The sequence below is a fragment of the Macrotis lagotis genome, chromosome 8 (genome assembly GCF_037893015.1).
Source record: "Macrotis lagotis isolate mMagLag1 chromosome 8, bilby.v1.9.chrom.fasta, whole genome shotgun sequence".
Classification (NCBI taxonomy): domain Eukaryota; kingdom Metazoa; phylum Chordata; class Mammalia; order Peramelemorphia; family Peramelidae; genus Macrotis; species Macrotis lagotis.
Genome location: NC_133665.1, coordinates 27854442 through 27878471, shown reverse-complemented (window position 1 = coordinate 27878471; position 24030 = coordinate 27854442). Strand labels below are relative to the sequence as shown.

The window sequence follows — 24030 nt, the reverse complement described above, 5'->3', positions numbered from 1 at the left end:
TGGGAAGAAGCAATCTTATTGAAAACACCTGGAAGAAGAAGGTCATGGAGAGGCAAGTCAGTCAAATGGCCTGAATTAGAGAGGGAACTGAAGAGATGGTTTGAAGAGCAAAGGACTATTAGAATTTCTGTGTCCACAAAGATGGTTCAGCAAGAGGCCAGAAGAATTGCTGATGAAGTTATTGATTTCAAAGGAGGAAACATTTGTTGCTTCAGGTTCATGAAACAGAACGGACTGAATGGAATGTCCATGAACCATACTGGTCCAGGGAATGCTTGTGGTCAACCACAGACCAGAGCCCAGGCAGGAGAACAGTCAAAGCCTCTCCTCAGACAATGATTCATCATCAAACACAGATGAGGACAAGCTAATGGATGGGTGTTTTGACTGTGATGAGTTGCATGAATTTTATGATGAATAAAATTTGAGTTTAATAACTTTATGTAATATATTTTTCAAATTTCAGGCCCCAAAATTAAGGTGAGTCTTATACAATATGTTTCTCTCCAAAGTTGCCCTTAGAGGCCACCCTAGGTTAAAGAAAAGGCTGGATGAATGGCTAGGTTTTTTTCTTCCCCTGGGATACAACCTGACTTAATTCAAGGACAATGCTTTCTCTGATAGGCCAAATCTCTAACTCAAAATTCCCAGCTCTGTTTTATAGACTAGTATAGAAAACCAACTCTAATCCATTATAGCTTGAGTCAAGCAAATTATCATCAGTTCCTCAATGAGGTGAATCAGTTGATAAATACTCAAACCAAGAAAATATCCCAATTCCTCTTAATAAGATACTTTTGACAGCTATGGATGGGAGAGAATTTGTTTTTAAATCTGGATCTTTGAGAGACATTTAGTGAAGAGTTTCTATTTGTTTGCTGAGGTTACTGTTTCATATTCCCTATTCTTTCTTTTTTAAAAAAATTATATTTTCTCCAATTATATGCAAAATCATTTTTAAACACTGGTTAAAATTTTTAGTTTCTAAAAATTTTTAAAAATGTTTAAAATTGTTTTAACATGTAATTGGGAAAAAATCCTAAAAATAAAAAAGCTTATCTTTTTTAAATTTGAGGAAAAATAAATTTAAAGTTATAATTTCTATTCTTTTATTCCTTCCCTTAACCCCTCACTGAGATGGTGAGTGAAATATTTCCAATAAAACCTTCTTAGAGTTAATATTCCAAGTGAAGTCCTCTCAGGGTTAAGAATAATTAAGGCAATATTTTTAGACTATTCTTAGAAGAAAGACTTTGCATTCCAAGCAAGGCACCTGCCTTTTGATAAAGGTAATTTTTTACTAACTAGAAGGACAGTAGACCTCTTAGAAAGAACTTGCATTCCAAAAAGTACTTATAAGCCACCTGCTTTATGATAAGACTATTTTTACTAACTGGAGGACAGTAGACCAAGGAAGACCTAGCATTCTTAGACATTTCTTCATTTAGATAGGCATAGAATCTTTTTTTTGATATTCTCACAATTTGAATGATGAGGTAATATTTTATGAAAACATTTTATTCTTTTCTTTCTTACTGGGTAGATTTTCCTCAAATAAAATTGTAACTCCAGAATTATGCCCAAAGGGCAATAAAAATGCACATACCCTTTGATCCAGCAATACCACTACTGGTTCTATACTCTGAAGAGATCAAGAAAAAGGGTAAAAACATCACTTGTACAAAATTATTCATAGCAGCCCTGTTTGTGGTGGCAAAGAATTGGGAATTAAGTGAATGTCCATCAGTTGGGGAATAGCTGAACAAATTGTGGTATATGTACATAATGTAACACTATTGTTCCATTAGAAACCAGGAAATTCAGGGAAGCTTGGAAGGATTTGCATAAACTGATGCTGAGTGAGATGAGAAGACCCAGAAGAACATTTGTACACCCTAACAGCAACATGGTGGGAGTGATGATCAACTTAATGGACTTGCTCAATCCATCAGTACAACAGTCAGGGACAATCTTGGGGTATCTGCGATGGAGGATACCATCTGTATACAGAAAAAGAATTGTGGAGTTTGAACAAAGACCAAACATTATTACCTTCAATTTAGGGAAAAAACCCATTATCTTATTATGTAATTTTGCTCTTATACCTTTAATTAAAAAAAAAAGTTACTTTATGTAATTTTGCTATCTCTTATACTTTATTTTTGTTCCTTAAGAATATAGTTTCTCTATCATTATATTCAACTTAGATCAATATATACCATGGGAACAATGTAAAGACGAACAGACTGCCTTCTGTGGGGGGTGGGGGAAGGGAAGCAAGATTGGGGGGAAATTGTAAAATTCAAAATAAATTAAATCTTTCTTTTTTTTTTAAGGTTTTTGCAAGGCAGTGGGGATAAGTGGCTTGCCCAAGGCCACACGGCTAGGTAATTATTAAGTGTCTGAGACCAGATTTGAACCCAGGTGCTTCTGACTCCAGGGCCAGTGCTTTATCTACTGTGCCACCTAGCAGCCCCTTAAATTAAATCTTTCTTTGAAAAATCAATGTAAGGAAAAAAAGGTATAGAAAGCTAAAAATTCAAATGGAGTTATGTAATTAAATGAGGCTTGGGTAATTTGAAAATTACATTAGACTACCATTTTTGCATTATCTGGCAGTGACTTGATTAGAAAGTAATAAACCCCATAATATGAAAAGTTTGATATGAAAGCAATTGCTTTGTAAATTTTAATTCTTTCTTCAAATTGGCTAATTCTATAATGTGCTAATCTTTTGTACAGAGTAATCTGAAAATACATGTAAACTGAATTAAAGGGTTTGTAAATGTTGTATGGCTCCTCCAGAGTCATAGGAAGAAAAAGAATTAATGGAGATGCTATAATAGACAGGGACAGAATGGCTTTGATAGAGGCTGGGAGTCTGCCAAAACCATTGTCAGCACAGACTTGTGAGTTATGTGCTCTTAATCAATCTTTAAAATTGCTAATAAAGGGGGGAGGTAATATTTATATTGATTCAAAATCTGCATGGGATATAGTTCATGTATCTGAAAAAATCTGAGATGAGCAAAAAATGCATACAACCTTGATATCTCAAATTTGGGGGAATCTCCAATTCCCAGAACATAAAATGTTCTATTATTAAGAAATGCTGGTCAGTGAGTATAAAAAACTCTTATAAGATAGAGCATTACACTGATAAAGATAAGAAAAATTTGCAGATGTTGGGGTTTTGAAAAGAAAATAATTTAAGGTTATTTGGGATATGAGTTTTGGAATTTATAAAATTATTTTTTTGGGTTTCAATGAAATTTTATTTTGCACATCAAGCACAACATTTTTAAACACTTGGCAAAGCACATAACACATATTCTCCCCCCCATATTGCATTATCTAGCAAAAGCCAATTTATGATTAAAATGGACAATTTTGATCACATAAAATTAGTTTTGGCACAACCAATGCAGATAAAATTAGAAGAGAAGCAAATAACTGGACAATTTTTGCAGTAAGTTTCTCTAATAAGACATAGAATATTCATTCATACTAATAAGAGCAAGCAAAAGCCATTCCCCAACTGATCTGAAAATGCAGTTTTCAAATAAATCCAAGCTTTCAGTACACGGAGGAAAAAAAATACTCCAAATCATTAGAGAAATGCAAATTATATCTCATAGCAGACTAGAAAATTTGACAAAAGAGGAAAAAGACAAATGCCAGAGGGGCTGTGGAAAAGTGGGTCTGGTAATGAACAGTTGGTATAACTGTGGTCTGGCCTAGCCATTGTAGAAAGCAATTTTGAACAATGTGGGAAAAAAATTATTCAACTGCACGTATCCTTTGACCCAGCAATCATACCATTACTAAGATTACACCTTCAAAGAGATCAAAGAAAAAAGACCATTATGAATAAAAATATCCATAATAAGTCTTTTTTTTTGTGGTGACAAAGAACTGGAAAGGGCATACTCATCACTTGAGGAATGGCTGAACATATGCTATATGAATATTATGGAATACAACTGCACTATCAAGAAACATGGGAATTATTAGTTCATGCAGAATGAGGTGAGTAGATGCAGAAAAAAACAGTTATTCAGTAACATTTTACATGCCTTTGAAAGACCTAAGTACTCTGATCAATGTGATGACCAACCACAATTTCAATAGATTCATAATGACATATAAGACCAACCTCCTTGACAAAAGAGGTGATGGAATCAGGGTAGTACAAAACAAGACAAAAATTTTTTGGATGTGGTCAATCCAAGAATTTGACTTGAATTATACATTATTTGTTATAAGAATCTTCTTTTTCAAATGAAGGAGTGGGATAGAAGACAGTTTTCATTAACTAGCAAGATTACAAAATGTTTACATCTGAAAATGAGAATGTAAGACATTTATATGAACACAACCATAAAATCTAGATTCAAACTAGTGCACAGATCATTCCATACACAGACCAAACCAAGTATGTTTTAGTATTTGAAGTTATCTGAAGAGGGATTAGAAAAATTCTGATTAGCCCCAGAGGGCAGAATTAGGGATGGAAGTCATAAAAGAAGCAAATTTAGCTTTGGCAAGGAAGGGGCTGTCTTGAAAAATAGTAGATTCCCTCTCTGCAGGTCTTTAAACAGAGACTGGATGGCTTATTTGACAGCAAATGTATGGTCAGGTATGGGTTAGACAGGATGGAGGCCATTTCCATTGATTCTGTGACCTCTTGAAGGGGATATCTTTCCCTTTAGGTCTCAATGACAACTTCATCTACTAAAGAGAAGATAAAAGCAGAAGTGCTGTTGCAATTTGGTGGTCACTTCAATAGCAAACTCTAGGGAATTCAAATAGCATGGGATATAGCTTTGTGACCTCAATACCATTTCTGATTTATAAGTTAAAACTACTGCAAAGTTAGCTTCTCTGTGATGTCCAAATCTTCAATTTGTTGGGAAGGGGAAAAGCTAATATAGAAATGCAACAGTACTCCTTAATGTTAATACTAATACATTCACAAGACCATTAACCTAAGTGGAGCACAGGCTTTTTTATATAGGAAATGAACAAATTCTACACACAAAGATTTGAAATCCATTTTATTACATTAATGTGACCTTACAACTGATAACAGACTACCTTTACTTCGTATGTTAATTTTGGAATAATCCAGAATGGTGCCAGTTCTGACAGCTCTGAGGAAAAGGAATTTCTCCTTTACTGGCTTCTCCAGTCTTTTGGGACAACTCTGCCAATGGGGACAGGTTCCACTCGATTCCAATCTGTGTTGCTGCATATGCCCAAATGGCAAGACAGAAAGTGGCTCCACTTAGCAATATTGGGGTGCCATACTTATCATGAAAATTAGGCAGCCTGTCCTGGTGGTTCTGCTTCTCAACAGTTTGCTGAAAGCTGCCAAACAAAAAGCAGCTCAAAGCCCTCCTAAACAGAGGGAACATCGCCAAAAGAGCAAGAAGAAACCACAAGGGACTCAGGGTGTTGACAGTGCATCAAGCACGTTGCTTTTTCTTTGCAAGAAGTCAAAAGATGGAATTTATAAAATTATTAAGAGAACTATAAAGAAAATCTTGTTACCATAAAAAGGGATTTAAAAAAAATATTTATTTAAGGCAATGGGGTTAAGTGACTTGCCCATGGTCACATAGCTAGGCACTTATTAATGTCTGAACACAGATCTGAACTCAGGTCCTCCTAACTCTAGTGCCAGTGCTCTATCCACTGAACCACCCAACTGCCCCTAAAAAAAGGGGATTTTTAGAAACATCTCATCTTAAGAATTTTTCTGTGTTGCAAAATTCTAGGGAGTAAAGGGAATATACATGAAATTGAAATGAGTTATGATTAGTAAACTTTGTATAAGAACATATTCAAACTAAGCTTTCTTTTTTGAGAATTTAAAGTTGTAATCATAAACAATAAATGAATTGAAGTTTCATCAATCACATTTGTAAAGATTTGTTATAAGAAAACTAGAGATTTTCTAACAGGTTATATCTCCCAAGGTTATATCTCTCAAGGTCTTTTTAACCTAGAGAGTTTGTTAAAAGCTATTCTCTACCTTGTGTTTATTAAAGGGAGTATTTATATGTAAGATCAAAGTAGCTTATTTAATATTTGTTATTTAAAAAGAAGAAATTATATATGTAAATGTAACACTGGCATAGGTAAAAAGTGTACATTGGGGTTTTTTTTAGGTTTTTGCAAGGCAAATGGGGTTAAGTGCCTTGCCCAAGGTCACACAGCTAGGTAATTATTAAGTGTCTGAGGCCAGATTTGAACTCAGGTACTCCTGACTCCAGGGCTGGTGCTCTATCCACTGCGCCACCTAGCCACCCCTACATTAGATTTTTGAAATCATTTATATAAGACTAAATTCATGAAGAATCTTATTTTCTTTGTTTTGTTCATTGAAGTTTATTTGGAATAAGAGGTACATAGAGATTTGTGTGTAAAAATACTTAATTATAAGATTTACTTTAAGAGAACCTGTTGTTTTGTTTTGCTTTAAGAGAATGAGATGTCAGCATGAAAACCTTATTTTTCATGTAGGGTAAGAATTTAATGTTTAAATTTTAAAGAAGTAAAATTGTAGATTTCTTGCCTCATGTTAAATGCAGATTCAGAAGGATAGTGTATAATAGATTGGGAGGTATATCTTAACTGCAAGATTCCCTTTCCAGTAATGTTGAATCAATGTGAGGGGCTTTGGAAAATTATTAGGGAATTAAAAATTATGTAACTCTAAATAGATGAGTGAAATGAGTTAATGAGTGAAATGTTGAAGAGTGTTATCAGTTATGTGATCTACTTTTGGAAATATAAATTATTTTACTGTAATGATGTCAAAGCTGGAATTAATAATTAATTGCTTTGTAGGGGTAATGAGGTAAAGTATCAGAAGTTATGACCCTCTGGGTTCCCTGAAATTTTAAAATAATGTGTTGGACCTTGCTGTAGATCTGTAGGTCTAGGTATAAATATAATAATGAAAAGATTGTTTAGTGAAATCTAGTAATTTATATGTCACTTTTATTGATGGTTTGTTACATTTGTAACTAATAACACGTTGAAAAATTAAGAATCCTTTAAGATGTTCTAATGGATTGAAAAAAATTCTGAAAAGTGATCATCTGTATTTCAAACAAGCTAATAATTAAACTGGCTTATTAAAGAAAAATGTTTGCATAAGAATTTGTCAATTATATATGTAAATTGAAACTTTTGTGGTTATATGTATATCTGTCTATCTATACACACATACACACACATATTTATATACACATATCAAAGTTGTGGCTGTTTGCTTTGAAGTAAAAGCACCCGAGTAACATGGGAAAGATAATGATAATGATAATAATTTGTGATTTTTGTGTGAAAATCTCTGGCTAATTGTCATGTGAGAATTCTGGAAATAATCTCAACCAAAGGTGGTGTTTATTATATACATATTTATTTATTTATTTATTTGTTTATTTGTTTGTTTGTTTGTTTGTTTGTTTATTATGTAATACAGGAGGCTAGAAGGAAGGGTTTCTAGCCAAGAGACCTCTGATATAGTATCATTATCTAGAAAGGAAGTAAATATGATTTCAGATAAAGGAATGTGGGTATAGACTTATCTCTAAAATATACAGAGAACTGAGTCAAATTTTTTAAAAAATGACATGCCATTCCCCAAAAGACCAATGGTCAAAGGATATGCAAAGGCAATTTACAGATGAGGAAATCAAAGCAATCCATAATCATATGAAACGTTGCTCTAAATCACTAATTATTAGAGAAATGCAAATTAAAACATCTCTGAGGACCCACCTCACATCTCTCAGACTGGCCAGTATGGCCAGAAAGGACAATGATCAATGTTGGAAGGTATGTGGGAAATCTGGGACACTAATACATTGTTGGTGGAGCTATGAACTCATCCAAACTTTCTGGAAAGCAATTTGGAATTATGTCCAAAGGGCAATAAAAATGTGTATACCCTTTGATCCAGCAATACCACTACTGGCTCTATACCCTGAAGAGAAGATGAAAAAGAGTAAAAACATCACCTGTACAAAAATATTCATACCAGCTCTATATGTGGTGACAAAGAAATGGAAAATGAGGGAATGTTCATCAGTGACCAGAAGGACAGACTATCCAGTTAAATTATGGAACATAACTGTGAAGAGTATTTTTTTGATCTTATGTTTTATCTATTTTATATTATTACAATAATCTTGTTGTGAAAGTAAACATAACCCCCCATCCCCAAAAAGATAGAGAAAAATCAAGAGAAGTGAAGTGAGAGAAAAAAGTGTTCTTCAGTCTGTGTTCATATTCCATCGACCCTGTCTCTGAGTTGAATTGCTTTCTTTATCATAAGTCCACCAGAGAAGTTGCTTCAATATCTTTTCCCAAAGTCACCATTACTAGCTGTGTTTCCCTTCATTCTATTCCTCCCCACTCTCATTTATTGCATTCTCTCTCTCTCTCTCTCTCCTTTCACCCTGTCCCTGCTCAGAAGTAAGATGTATATGATTACCCTCTCCTATGATATTCCCTCTCCTATCACCTACTCCCCCCACCCCCTTGCTCATCCCCTTTATCCCATCCCTTTTGTCTCATTGTTCTCCAGGGTAAGATAGATTTCTCTATCCCATTAAATGTGTATGTTATTTCTTCACTGAGCCATTTCTTTTTTGTTTTGTTTTTTGTTTTTTTAGGTTTTTGCAAGGCAATGGGGTTAAGTGGCTTGCCCAAGGCCACATGGCTAGGTAATTATTAAGTGTCTGAGACTGGATTTGAACCCAGGTACTCCTGACTCCAGGGCCGGTGCTTTATCCACTGCGCCACCTAGCCGCTCCCACTGAGGCATTTCTAATGAAAATGAAGGATCACTCATTCCCCCCTCCCCTTCCCCTGTTCCACTCCATTGCAAAAGCTTTTCCTTGACCTTTTATGTGAAATATCTTAGCACATTCTACCTCTCCATTCCTTTCCTCCAAGTACCTTCCTTTTTCACCTATTGATTCCATCTTTATACCATATTATACCATTATATTCAATTCCCTCCTGTGCCTTATATTTTTTTCCTTCTAACTGCTCTTATAAATAAGGTTCATATGAGTTATCAGTATCTTCTTCCCTGCAGGAAGACACACAGCTCAACATCATTAACTTCCTCATAATTTGGATACAGCTTTGACTTTGTCATCTTCTAAGTGTGTACTTTGATCCTCCATGGGACCTAAGTAATTTTCTATGGTCAGGTTCTTCTTTTTCTGTTGTTTGCTCATTTCCTCAGTCTATGACTGATTTACTGTACTTCCAAGGCATTGGGGGAGGGGGTTGGGACACCCCGAATGGACCCTAATTCCTCCAAGGTCTTATGAGAAGCTTTGACTGCTCTCTTGCCTGTGCTCTGGTCTGTGGATGACCGCAGGCCTTCCCCTCTGCTCTGGAGTTGTGAGGAGGGTCCCTGCTCCTCTATGGTAGTATGGGGGCCCCCCAGATTGCAAGCTGGATCTGAGTATGGACAACAGCAGAGTTCTGCCCCATTGATAGCAGAGAGATTTCTACAGTTTCTTCCCATGCCCTTATCATCTGTGGACTGTGTACAATGGAAGTGCTGAGTAACTGCAGGTTTCTGTTCAAGTTCCCACCACAGGGCTGCTCTGAGACTGGTGTTGGTCCAGGCTCCACATTCACTCTGTGCAGCAGAGTTCTCTCACTGCCCCTTCAAGCAATTCCCTACTGATCCCTGGGCCAAAAAGTTTGGAAACATCCCCCTCTACCACAGACTCAAGTGCCCCCAGGGACCCGGATGCCTCACAAGCTGTTTCTGGAAGGCTAGAAGCAGGTTCTTTCCAACCCCTGTCCTGGTGAAACAGACCTTTCCTGTGGAAACATCATTAGCTGTTAGCTATATATTTTGAGAAGAATTAAGATCCCTTGATTTGATTTGATTTGATTTGATGCTAGAAAAATATTATTTAGTCAAGAAGAATAAAAAGGTTTAGGTAATCTCAAGATACAATAGTATTGTAATCTCAATAGTAATAGTAATCTCAAGATACAATAGTACAGTAGTAGTTTCAAGTTCTACTGTAGGAAGGGAATGTAAATCAGTTGAGTATATTAGGAAAAGAATCATCTATAGTTTAGTTAGAAACATTTTGGGAAGGAAGAAAATTTATTTAGTTAAGTATGCTTGAGTTATTATTTTAATAAGGAGCAAGAGATTGAGACTGTCTATATGTCACAAGCTTCTGAACCCTCTTTGTACTAAGATGATCATCTAATGTAAATGTTAAAAGCTTAAGTTACCCTGATAATTTACAACACATTCACTTGTGAAGTGAATAGTTATAAAAGTTTTATTTCTGCTAAAGTGAAGTATGTATATCAATGTGATAGTAAGTAAGTCAAAATGTGAATTAAAATAGTTCTAGAATTTTATTGTCTAATGATAAAACATGAGTGTAAATCTGATAGGATGTTGTGTTAAGAAGTTTCTGTACCAGAAGAGATCTCAACAAGTCATTCAAATTGGAAGATATAGAAAGATAATGAAGATACAGAAGGAAATTTAATTCCTCCAGGAAAAAATAAAGGAGAGAGAGACTGGACAAGTTCATATACTTACATCATGTCTATGTATATTTGTATATGTGTGGTTTGGTCAGAGGGTTCCAAGAAGAAGATGGGTCCCAAGTGGACCTGAAGAGAGAATAGAAACTAAGGGGGTATCAAGGATAGTGTGAGAGGACTTCAGATGCAAAATTACTTATACATGTATATATACACATGCATATTAAGAATTAAGAGGAGGGATTGAGTGGAATATCCTGATGAAACCTTCTTGGGGGTTAATATTCCTAGTGAAGTCCTCTCAGGGTTAAGAAACATTAAGACAAGAACAAACTATTATTCTTAGACTATTTTTAAAAGAAAGGCACCTGCCTTCCAATAAAGATTTTTTTTTTTACTAACTAGGAGGACAGTAGACTACTCCTAGAAAGATTTTGCATTTCAAAAAGAACTTATGAGCCACCTGCTTTATGATAAGACTATTTCTGCTTAGAGGACAGTAAACTATTCCAAGAAAGACCTTGCATACTTAGACATTTCTTCATTTAGATAGGCATAGAAAGTCATTAAAATCTTTTTTTATATATTCTCACCATTTGGATGATGAGGAAATATTTTATGAAAACATTTTATTCTTTTCTGTGTTACTGGGTAGATTTTCCTCAAATAAGATTGTATCTCCAGAGACACAGCCAAAGGGTGAAAGGACAAGGTAGTTAAGGAGGGGAAACCCATATTTGGACCTATATAATCTTGCTTGGTTTGAATGTTGGTTGCAGCTTTTTGATCATGAGTCTGCTCTTCTTTTGAGAAAAGCAGATAAAAACTTTCTTTTGCTCAGAATAGTCTCTGAAAATTTTCTTTAGTGCATTTTATACCACATAATGGTATTGGACAGGTTATATATATATATGCAATCATGTAATACATATTTTGCAAAGTCATTTTTATGGAAGAAACTTGAACCAAAAAAAAATGAAGGGAAAAAAAGTGAAAAACAGTATTCTTCAGTCTGTATTTAAACACCATCACTTTTTTCTCTGAAGAGAGATAGCATTTTTCATCATGAGTCCTTTGGAATTGTCTTGGATCATTGTATTGCTAGAAATAGCTAAGTCCTTCATAATTCTTCATCAAACAATATTTCTGTTATTATGTACAATATCCACCTCAGTCTTCTTATTTCACTTTATATAAGTTCATGTTAGTCCCAGTTTTTTCTGAAACCATCCTGCTTGCCATTTCTAATAACAGATAGTACATCACAATCATATACCTCAACTTGTTTAACCATTTCCCAGCTGATGGGCATCCCTTCAATTACAAATTCTTGGCCACCACAAAAAAGAATTACTATAAATATTTTTGTACAAATAGGTCCTTTCCCTTTTTAAAAAATATCTCTTTGTGGGGGGGAGGGCAGCTAGATGTTGCAGTGAATAGAGCACCAACCCTGGAGTCAAGAGGACATGAATTCAAATCTGTCCTCAGACATTTAATACTTACTTAGCTGTGTGACCTTAGACAAGTCACTTAACTCCATTGTCTTGTGAAAACCAAAAAAAAACTTTAAAAATTAAATATTTTAGGGTGGTTAGGTGGTGCAGTGGATAGAGCACTTTTGCTCTAACACCATTGCCTTGCAAAAAACTAAAAAAAATTAAATATTTCTTTGGGATACAGGTCTAGTAGTGATATTGCTAGATTTAAGGGTTTACCCTTTTGGGCATAGTTATAAATAGTTCACAACTCTACCAACAGTTCATTAGTGTTCTAGTTTTCCCACATCTCCTTCAACATTTATCATTGTCCTTTAAATTATTAGCCAATAATATTAGATATGGGGGGTGGTAGCTCAGACCTGTTTTAATTTGTATTTCTCTAATTAATAATGATTTAGAGCACTTTTTCATATGACTATGCATAGTTTTTATTTCTTTGTCCAAAACTGCCTATTCATATCCTTTGACTGTTTATCAATTGAGGAATGACTTGCATTCTTAAAAATTTGATTCAGTTATCTAAATATTAGAGACATGGGGCCATTATCAAAGGTACTTGCTGTAAAGACTATTTCACTGAGGGAGAACTCTTAACCAATCATTATCATCAGAAGGTATCATAAAAGAAGATAATCAATTTTTAATACATGAGATTAAGGCTTTTCAAAAACAAATTAATGCAGCTAGGATAAAAAAGGAGTTCATTGGTAAAAAATATTTGCTTCAAATATCTCTGACAAAAGTCTGATATCTGGGTAGCTAGGTGGCACAGTGGATAGATCACCAGCCCTGGAGTCAGGAGTACCTGAGTTCAAATCAGACCTCAGACACATAATAATTACCTAGCTGTGTAGCCTTGGGCAAGCCACTTAACCCCACTGCCTTGCAAAAACTAAAAAAAAAAAAAAAAAAAAAAAAAGTCTGATATCCAAGAGATATAGGGAATTAACCTAAATAAATGATAAAAGTCATTCCCAACAGATAAGTAGTCAAAGGATATTAAGTTTTCAAAAGAAAAATCGCAAACTATCAGCAACCACATTATGGGATCAGTCCAAATGACTAATAAAATAAGTGAAAAATAAAACAATTTTGAACTTTCTTCTCATACCCAGAAAATTAGCACAAATAAGTAAAAGAATTTTGGAGGGCTTATGGGAAGACTGGTCCTTACCCTGTTAGTGGTCTAACCATTTGGGAAGACAAATTAGAATCATGTCTTTTAAAAAGTGATTAAATCATTTGTATTCTTTTACTCAGAAAAGTGTAATAATACTATATACTCAAAAACACATAAGTAGCAGAAAGTTCCCATATATAACAGAATAATCCCAGTATCTTTTTTATAATAGAAAAAAAGAAACAAAAAAGAAACAAATTAGGTTTGACTGAGGAAGGGTTAAATAAGATCTGGTATATGAATATAATGTAATGTTATTTCACTGAAAGTAATTATGTGAATGTAAGGAATATAGAGGGACATGGGAAGATTTATATAAACTGATAACAACTGAAGTAAGTAGAAAAAGGAAAACAATATATAGTGACTTTAATAATGCATATGTAGAAAATACCAAAAGAAAGCTGAACATTCCAATTGAAATGATTACTTTTACCCTTGGAGTGGATATGAGAAAATGTACATTCTTTCATTAGAATAATGGATAATATGGCTACAGAATTTATATATATATAATACATATATATATATAGTTATATAGTCAGATGCAAAATCTGTATGTGTGTGTGTTTGTGTGTGTGTGTGCGTGTGTACACAAGCATGTATATATGTTTTACTTAACTGGTTTTCTCTTATTTTTTTTACAAGGGAATGGTCACTCAGTTGGGTATATATTATATCCAGAAGTAATTGTTATGTAAAGACGAAGGGAATTCACAAAATAAATTGTTTTGTTTCTTAAGTTTGAAATAAGGAAAATGAAAGAGAAAAAGTTTTAACAAATGAATGGGCCCAGGAACTATATGAACACAACTATAAAACACTTTTTACACAAATAAAATCGGATCTAGACAACTGGAAAACTATTAATTGCTCATAAGAAGGTCAAGCCAGTTTAATAAAAAGGATAATTTGACCTAAATTAATCTATTCAGTGCCATGCTAATCAACTATCAAAAAATTCTTTTTATGGATCTAGAAAAAATTAATAACAAAATTTATCTAGAAGAACAATAACTCCGGGCTATCAAAGTAATCAATAAAAAAATGTGAAAGAAGATAGTCTAGATGTACCAGATATCAAATTGTATTATATAGTAGAAATTATCAAAATAATCTATTATTGGCTAAGAAATAAAGTGGTGGATCAACGAAACAGACTAAGGGCAAATTACATTATAGTAAGTGACCACAGTATTCTAGTATATGATAAACTCAAAGATTCAAGCTTTTGAAACAAAAACTCATTATTTGACAAAAACTGTGGGGGAAAATTGGAAACAGTATGACAGAAACTATGTATAGTGCAATATCTCATACAGTATACCAAGATAAGGTCAAAATGGGGACATGATTTACACATAAAAGGTGATACCATAAGCAAATTAAGAGAGCATGGAATAGTTTATTTGTCAGGTTTATGGATGAAAGAAAAAGGTAGGACCAAATAAGACAATAGAGAGCACTGCAAAATGAAAAAATATGTAAGATTATATAAAAATTAAAAAGATTTTGCACAAACAAATGCAACCAAAATGATAAGGAAAGCAGAACCTGGGTGGGTGGGGAAGTTTTGCAACAAGGATCTCTGATAAGGACCCCATTTCTCAAATATATACAGAACAAGGTCAAATTTATAGAAATACAAGTCATTTCTTAATTGATAAATGGTTAAAGGATATAAATAAGCAGCTCTCAGAAAAAGAAATAAAAGCTATCTATAGTTATATGAAAAAATACTTTGAGATACTTTAAATACTTTAAAAAATACTTTAAATCACCATTGATTACAAATTAAAACAGCTCTGAAGTACCAGTTCACACCTCTCAGATTGTCTAATGTAACAAAAAAAGAAAAATGTTGGATATAGGAGAGGCTGTGGGAAAACTGGGACAACATTGCATTATTGGTGGAGCTATTTAGAACTTTTACCAAAGGGTCATAAAACTGTGCTTACCCTTTGATCTGCAAAACCACTGTTGACTTAACAGTTTTAATATCCCAAAGGCATGCAAAAAAGGGGGAAAGAACCTAACAAAAAATATGTATAGCAACTCTTTTGTGGTGGCTAAGAATTAGAAATCAAAGAGATGTCCAACAACTGGAGAACGATTAAACAAGCTGAAGTATCTGAATGTAATGGAATATTATGATACTATGAGAAAAGACAAGCAGAGTGATTTCAGAAAAATCTGAAAAGACTCAAGTGAATTCATAGTGAAGTGAATAATACCAGGAAAACATTGTACACAGCAATATTTGAAGAATTGTGAATGATTTAATTATTCTCAGCAAGATAATAATCTTGTATATCATTCCCTCCGGAGAAAAATTGAATTTTTTAATACAGACTGAAACATGCTATTTCACCCTTTTTAAATGTTTTTCTTTTTTTCAAGTCTTCTTGTACAAAATGATTAATATGGAAATGTTACACATATTTAACCTATAATCAAATGATTGCTTACTATCTCAAGGAGGAAGGAGGAAAGGGAAGTAAGGACAGAATTTTGAACTCAAAATTTTAAATAAAAATGTTTTTAAAAATAAAAAATATTAAAATAGCACAAAAAAGTAATGAGGTGTGAAATAACTCTTATTCAACCCTTTTAATGGAAATAAACTACCTTTCCAATAACATCATAAATCCTAAGCAACTAAATCTATAAATTTGATCTTTCTGGACTAAAAAACTGGACCAAAAAACTTGTAGTTAGAATACCTTGAATTCAGCCTCAAACACTTTATCAGTTTTCTTGTAGGGGAGGGTGGATGAATCTGCTTCACCATGTCCCTGAAAGTTAAATGAGCTGGATCGATATTCATTTAAAACTCCTATATTGAGCCCTCCCTCCAGTGTATTTTCTTGCATATCTAAGCAGATTTGATACATGAAGTCATCAGCTAAAAGCATTAAAAAAAAAAAGAATGGTAAAGGAAATAAGCAAAACTGCATCTATTCCCACCCTGTTCCATTTCTCCACTCTCTCCCCTATACAGTGAGTGACATGCCTTCCTTCAGAATTTCATTATGCTAGTGGTGGAGAGAACACTTGCAGTCTGAATAGCTCATGTTTACTAATGAAATGAAGCTGGAACACCCCCCTCTGCCTCCAATGTGGTTACTTGCTGCTTTTACACTAAACTACTCCCTTTGCAGCTTCTCTGAAGAATTGCTATTAGGCTGCATCTCCACTGATCTGCTAATTCAATCTACTCCTTCTCTAATAAATTGTTGTTTGACAATTTCTCTGCTGAATTGATATCACTATCTGTTCCTTTTTCACTGTATTACACCTTATTTACTGCAAGGAGTATTTAGGGGCTCTCTCTATTGAACCATCCTATAGCTCTTCTCTGAGTCAGACTAACACCTGTATTCCATCAGCATAGCAAGAGAGCTTCATATCAAGTTTATCTTTTTTTTGTTGCTGTTTTCTTGATTCCTCCTTAACAGGAACTCCCCAAGTCCATCTTTACATTTGATTTGGAATGAGTAAACTCCTTTCAACTTCAATCATGTTGCTGGAGCTAGTACCAGGATCATTTAGATTTACTTTGCTTTATTGGACAGGGATAGCTAGAGACTTTTGTCCTGTATTCCTGTGCCTACACCCAAATTCCTGTCCTTATATATTAATAAATAGCATGTCTTCACCTGGTGGTTTTGAGATTCTAATGAGAAAATTATATATATATATATATATATATATATATATATATATATATATATATATATATCTAAAGTTGTTTCTAAAGTACTAAATCAATGGCAGCTATCTAGATTTTTAAAAAATCAGTTGGAATTCCTTTTTAAAAAATTAATTTCAATATCTATTATTTAAATGTTATAGACCATGCCCAATGATAAATAAAATTGTTGTTCTAACAGAGAGTAGTTTCAGTGACCAAAAGACAATTGTGGGGTTAATTAGGAGACTTACCTAGGTTCACTTGTTGAGGGCAACTGCAGGAAGTCAGAAGGGAGAATTAAAGCCAGCTAATGGATCTGAAGGTACTTGAGAACCTCAGAGGGAGTTATACTACTGGGAAAACACCAGTGGCAAAGAACAATGAGCAAACATTGGAAAGCAGTCTGATAAAGATCCTCTACAAGGGTACTGTGGCACAAACCACTGGAATTTACTTAGAACTTTGGTATAGAATTGTTCATTTGGAGAGGGTTCTGTTGGATTTACAAGGATTCCATTTAGTTTCCCAGGACTCCATTGTCTATAATTGTATACTGCATTCTTTTTCTCTTTTTTCTTTTATTTACATGAAAATTACATGTACCTTGAAGTTGGTTCTCAAATGACTTCAATTTCAATGTTATTTGTTAATAATTACCTAGCTGTGTGGACTTGGGCAAGCCACTTAACCCCATTGCCTTGCAAAAACCTAAAACAAAGAAACAAATAAACAAACAAACAAACAAATAAATAAAGACTTGCTGGCTTGTCTTCCAAAATACTATCAAGATAGCCCCTATGGCTTGGAGGGGGAGGGTTCCCACAATCCTTGAAGATCTTTAGCATAATCAATAGACCATTCTTTTTATTGGAAGGTCTAATGTCTAGCACCTCACCCCATCCAGAGTCTTTTCCCACCATGTTGAGTTGTCCTACCTCATCTTAGATTTGGTGGGGGGGAAGTGCTACCCTTCTTTGATTGGACAAGCTGGAGGTGATCTTCAGTATTGGACTCCATTTTAGAGATTTGATTCTCTAGAGAGATGCCCATACACACCTCAATAATTTGTAAACTTAAGAAAAATAGATAAAAATGTGTATGTTTACCTAATTCTGTTTTGTTCTAACTCCAGAAGTTAATATGTATCCCTCATTAGGACAAACTCTGAGGATTAACACATACTTAATATAATTATCATTTTGAAGGCCAAAACTCAATGAGGACTCCACTTTAGGGGACAGCCTCTCCCTGTGCTGGAATTATCCTATCATTCAATCCCCCCTCCCTCTTATTTCTTACCATTTGAAGTCCTCTCACATCATTCTTGATACATTTCCTCAGCAAAATTTTCACATTCATCATCATAATCTTTGGGTTCTGTTCTCTCTTCCTGCCCAATTGGGACCCATACCTGGCCTTTTTTTTTAGTATCCTAATCCTCATCTCTTCCCAGCACGATCTTTATCTCTTGGTTGGTAATGATCTCTATCATAGCCCTTATGAGTCTATTGGGAGTAGAAATGGAGTTTAATAGTCCTGCTTCTTCTTCCTTTTCCTCCTCTTCCTCCTCCTCCTCCTCTTCTTCTTCTCGGCAATGGATGAGCAATAAACACTCAATTTATCTGCAGAGAGTGGCATAAGTAAGAGCAGCACATCTACAGAGTCCAGGGAAAAGTTACAGATATCAAAAGGGGCAGTTTCCCCTGATCAAACAACCCATACACATATAGATGCAAAATGGAGAAAATGAACTCATCCAGTCTCTCCCTTTTCCCCTGGAGACATGACATTCAATTTCTTCCTGTATCTTCAGAGTCCATTCCAAAAAGTTCTCTCCAGGTCAGGTGAGATCTTATTGAGATCTCCTCTTCTGGTAGAGGTACTTCTTAACACAATATCTTATAAGATTAAGATTCATATTTTCATCATTAGACAATAAAATTTTAGAGCTATTATAATTTACATTTTGACTTACTCGTCATGCTGATATACATACCCCACACTTACAAAATAAAACTTCCATAATTGTTTCACTACATAAGGGAATTCATCTAAAACTGTCAGATTAATTTGAATTAGTAGCATATACAGTAGATGATCATCTTAGTACAAAGAGTGTCCAGAAAGTGACATATTTTTTCATCCTCTTGCTCATTATTGAAATAACTCAAGCATCCTTAACTGAAAGGAATTTCTCTTTCTAAATTGTTTCTAAATATACTATAGATGATTATTCTCCTGATATGCTCAAATGACTTACATTCCCTTCCTTAAAATAGAATTTGAAAATGCTATTATGCAGAATTGTGTCTTGTGAGATTACAAAAATCTTTTCATCCTTTTTACCTAAATATATCTTCTAAAATAAAATCAAGGGATCTTAATTCTTGTCAGAGCATATAGGTAACAGCAAACATCAAAACCATACACTAGCCTATCTGGCTATTAAACTCCAATTGACTAAAATTTCTATATCAGATTTGTTTTATACCAATTTACTATAAAGGTTCAGGATATCAAAGGAAATTTCCTTTATAGATAATTCCTTATAGATAATGAGTGTCAGTTTCCAGGCAGAGGTCATATGGGTAACCAAATGCCTTAAGCCAAATTTTAGATTTATCCGGTTAGACATTATTTGAAAGTCACATTTGGGAAAAATCAAGTCAGAAAGTGTCCAACCACAGATTGCACTAAATGCCACACCTTCAACTTTTTTAATCCCAATGCACCTGTCACCTGTAGTCTCCAAACCTTCACTGGGCTTCCTGGCTTCAAAAGAGCATTGACCCACAGCACTTCCTTTGCTGATCATACCTTTATCATAAACAGAACAAAAGCCAATTAAAAGTCCCATGATCTAAAATAGTAATTCCATCTAATTAGACTTCCAACTAAATTCACTTTCACAAGAATTTAATACTAATTATAATCTGGATGGGAGTCCCAATCAATCAGCCCACTTCCCTACACATATAACTACTACGGGCCAGCCTCCTGGATTCTTGTCATCATAATACACTAAATAGGGTCATCTTCCAATCTTATGCAAAAAGCAGTCAAGTTCCCCCAGCATCTGTAATATTCTCTGACATATAAAAACCTCATCACAAGTATGTTCCATAACTCAACTATAAGATCTGTCCCCCTGGTGTCACTAACTTATGATCTCCAGACCCACCTCCCTTTTTTTGAAATCATATCTACTCTATTCCTATATAAAGATAGTATATCAGAGGTCTCTTGGCTAGAAACCCCTCCTTCTAGCCTGCTGTATTACACAATAGATAAACTCCTCCTTTTGCTATGAGATTGTCTATCATCTCCAGAATTCTTACATAACAATTAGCTAGAGATTGTCACCAAAAAATATAAAATTATTATTATTTTTATCTTTCCCATGTTACTCAGGTGCTTTTACTTCAAAGCAAACAACCACAGTTTGCAAATTACATATATAATAGGAAAATTTATATGCAAACAATTCTTCATAACAAATATATTTAATTGTTAGCTTGTTTGAAATACAAATCATTACTTTTAGAATTAAATCCATTAGAACATCTTAGGGGACTTTAAATCTCCAGCATATATTATTATAAGATTTTACAAAACAATCTTTCCCTTATCACATTATACATGGACCTACAGATCTAGAACAAGTTCCAACACATTGTTTAAAAATTTCAGGGATTGGGGCAGCTAGGTGGTGTAGTGGATAAAGCACCGGCCCTGGAGTCAGGAGTATCTGGGTTCAAATCCAGTCTCAGACATTTAATAATTACCTAGCTGTGTGGCCTTGGGCAAGTCACTTAACCCCATTTGCCTTGCAAAAAAAAAACTAAAAAAAAATTTCAGGGATCCCAAAGGGTTGTGACTTTTGATATTTTCTCTCATTATCCCTATAAAGCAATCAATTATTAATTCCAGGCTTTGACATCATTACAGTAAAATAGTTTATATTTACAAAAGTAGATCACATAACTAGTAAAGAGTTTTCAACATCTTACTCACCAAAAAGTTACCTAACTAGGGGTTACATACTTTTTAATTTCCCAATCATTCTTCAGAGCCCCTCACACTTATTCAATATTGTAGGAAGGGTATCTTGCATTTAGGTTATACTTTCCAATCTCCTATATACTAACCTTCTTAGTTTACAATTAACATGGGAGGGGAGGATCTACAATTTTTACATCTTTAAAAATTGAACATTTAATTCTTAGCCTACATGAAAAAAGTTTCCATGCTGACATCCCATTCTCTTAAAGCAAAAGAAACCAAGAAGTTCCCTTAAAGTTAACCCTATAATGGAATAGCTTTTACATGCAATTTTTTTTTTACATTTTTGTTTTACAAACTTATTTACTTCTTATTCCAAATACACTGTTATTTTCTTTTTATTTATTTTTAATTTTATTTAATTTATTTACACATTACTAAAATATTCTTGTTTAAGAGTAAACATAAGGAGTGGCTAGGTGTCATAGTGGATAGAGCACTGGCCCTGGAGTCAGGAGTACCTGAGTTCAAATCGGGCCTCAGACACTTAATAATTACCTAGCTGTGTGGCCTTGGGCAAGCCACTTAAACCCATTGCCTTACCAAAAAGAAAAAAAAGAGTAAACATAATACCCCTCCCCACAAAAATATAAAACCTCATGAAAAATCAAGTAAAAGAGGAAAAAATGTGTTTGAGTCTGTGTTCTGGTACCATCAGCTCTGTCTTGGGTGGATCTCATTCTTTGTCATAAGTCCATCATAGAAGTTACTTCCATATTTGTCCTCAATTGCTGTTGCTATTTGCAATTCCCTCCAGCCATTCCTCCCCACTACCATCTATTATATTTTCTCTCTCCTTTTACTCTGTCCCTCTTCAAAAATGTGCTGTGGGGTATCTGAATGGGGCAGTAGACAGAGCACTGGCCCTGGGTCCAAGAAGCCCCAAGCCTACATCCCGCTCAAGAAACCCAGCAACCTCCCAGCCCTGTTGTCCCAGACAGGCCACCCAATCCCACCACCTTGCAAATAGTGAAAAAGAAAATGTGTTATATATGACTATCCTCTTCTATGATCTACCCTCTCCTCTATCACACATATCCCCCTCCCCTCCCCCGTCCCCCTTCTTTCCTTTTTCTTCTAGATGTCTATACCCTATTGAGTATATATATATATATACTATTTCCTCTCTGAGCCATTTCCAATGAGAATAAAGGTCCCTCATTCTCCCTCTTCTTCCCCCTTCTATCCCATTGCAAAAGTTAAATGAAATATATTTTAATATGAAATATCTTAGTCTATTCTACCTCTCCTTTCTCTTACTCCCAGTACATTTCCCTTTCACCCATTGATTCCATTTTTACAATATATTATATCTTCAAATTCAGCTGTCTCCTGTGCCTCATCTATAAAAGCTCCTTCTACCTACTCCATTAAATGAGAAGGTTCATATGAGTATTATCAGTATCATCTTTATATGCAGGAATACACACAGTTCAACATCATTAAATCCCTCATAATTTACCCTTCTCATCCTCCTTCTCTATGCTTCACCTGAGTCCTGTACTTGAAGATCAAACTTTCCATTCAGCTCTGATCATTTCAACAGGAACACTTGAAATTCTCATTTCATTGAAAGTCCATCATTTCCCTTGGAAGTAGATGGTCATTTTTGCTGGGTAGTTTATTCTTGGTTGCATTCCAAGCTCTTTTGCCTTCTGGAATGTTATATTCCAAGCCCCATGAGCCCTTAATGTGGATGCTGCTAAATCCTGTGTGACTCTGACTGCAGCTCTATGATATTTGAATTGTGTCCCTCAGGCTGCTTGTAATATTTTCTCTTTAACTTGGGAGTTCTGGAACTTGACAATAATATTCCTAGGGGTTAGTTTTTTGTTTTTGGATCTCTTTCTGGGGGAGATTAGTGGATTCTCTCAAGTTCTATTTCACCCTTTGCTTCTAGGATATCAGTGCAATTTTCCTGTAGAAATTCTTTAAAAATGAAGTTGTCTCTTTTTCCTGATCATTACTTTCAAGTAGCCCAGTAATTTGTAAATTATCTTTTTCTGGATCTCTTTTCCAGATCAGTAGTTTTTCCCCATGAGATATTTCACATTTTCTTCTTCTAGTTTTTCATTCTTTTGGTGTTGAATTATTGCATCTTGATTTCTCACAAAGTCATCAGCTTCCTTTAGCTCCATTCTACATCTGAAGATTTTGTTTTCCTCAGAGTGCTTGCTTGTCTCTTTTTCCATCTGGCCAATTTTGCTTTTTTTTTTTTTTTTTAGGTGTTTGCAAGGCAAATGGGGCTAAGTGGCTTGCCCAAGGCCACAAAGCTAGGTAATTATTAAGTGTCTGAGTCGGGACTTAAACCCAGGTACTCTTGACTCCAGGGCCGGTGCTTTATCCACTACGCCACCTAGCCGCCCCTCAATTCGGCTTTTTAAAGCATTCTTCTCCTCATTAACTTTTTGAATTGTTTTATCCATTTGACCTAACTTGTTTTTTAACAAGCTATTTTCTTTAGCAGTTTTTTGGATCTCTTTGACTAAGCTGCTGACTTCATTTTCATGTTTTTCCTGCATCTCTCTCATTTCTTTTCTCAGTTTTTCTTTTATCTCTCTTCCCTGATTTTCAAAATCTTTTTTGAGCTCTGTCATAGCAAAAGCCCACCTTCTATATTTCTTGGAGTCTTTAGATGCAGAAACTTGGACCTTCTCATCTTCGTATTGTGTATTTTGGTCCTCCATGGGACCAAAGTAATTGTCTATGGTCAGGTTCTGTTTTTTTCTGTTTACACATTTCCGTAGCCTGTGCCTAGTTTTGGGGTGCTTCCTGAGCTTTTGAGTATTATTTGGACACCCCCACACATACAAGGACCTCAGTATGTGAGACTCTGACTGCTCTTCTGGTCTCTTGAATGACCACAAGTACACCCCTCTGACCGGGGTTGTGGGGGGGAGGTCCATGCTCTATGGGGGAGGGGGCAGTGCTAGACTGAGATTAGGGTCTGAATATGCTTAAATCTCCAGAGTCCTGTCCCAGGGACAGAGATCAGACCTCTGCAGTTTCCCTCCACTCCCTTACCTTCCATGGGCTGA

The 24030-nt window shown here is 34.8% G+C and overlaps 1 protein-coding gene and 1 pseudogene across 1 annotated transcript in view; both read right to left on the bottom strand.

The window, feature by feature from the left end:
• Positions 1 to 24030, bottom strand: part of LOC141495371 (uncharacterized) — a 121153-nt gene that overhangs the window by 53427 nt on the left and 43696 nt on the right. The window lies entirely within an intron of this gene.
• LOC141494733 (cytochrome c oxidase subunit 7B, mitochondrial pseudogene) lies at positions 5121 to 5417 on the bottom strand (annotated as a pseudogene).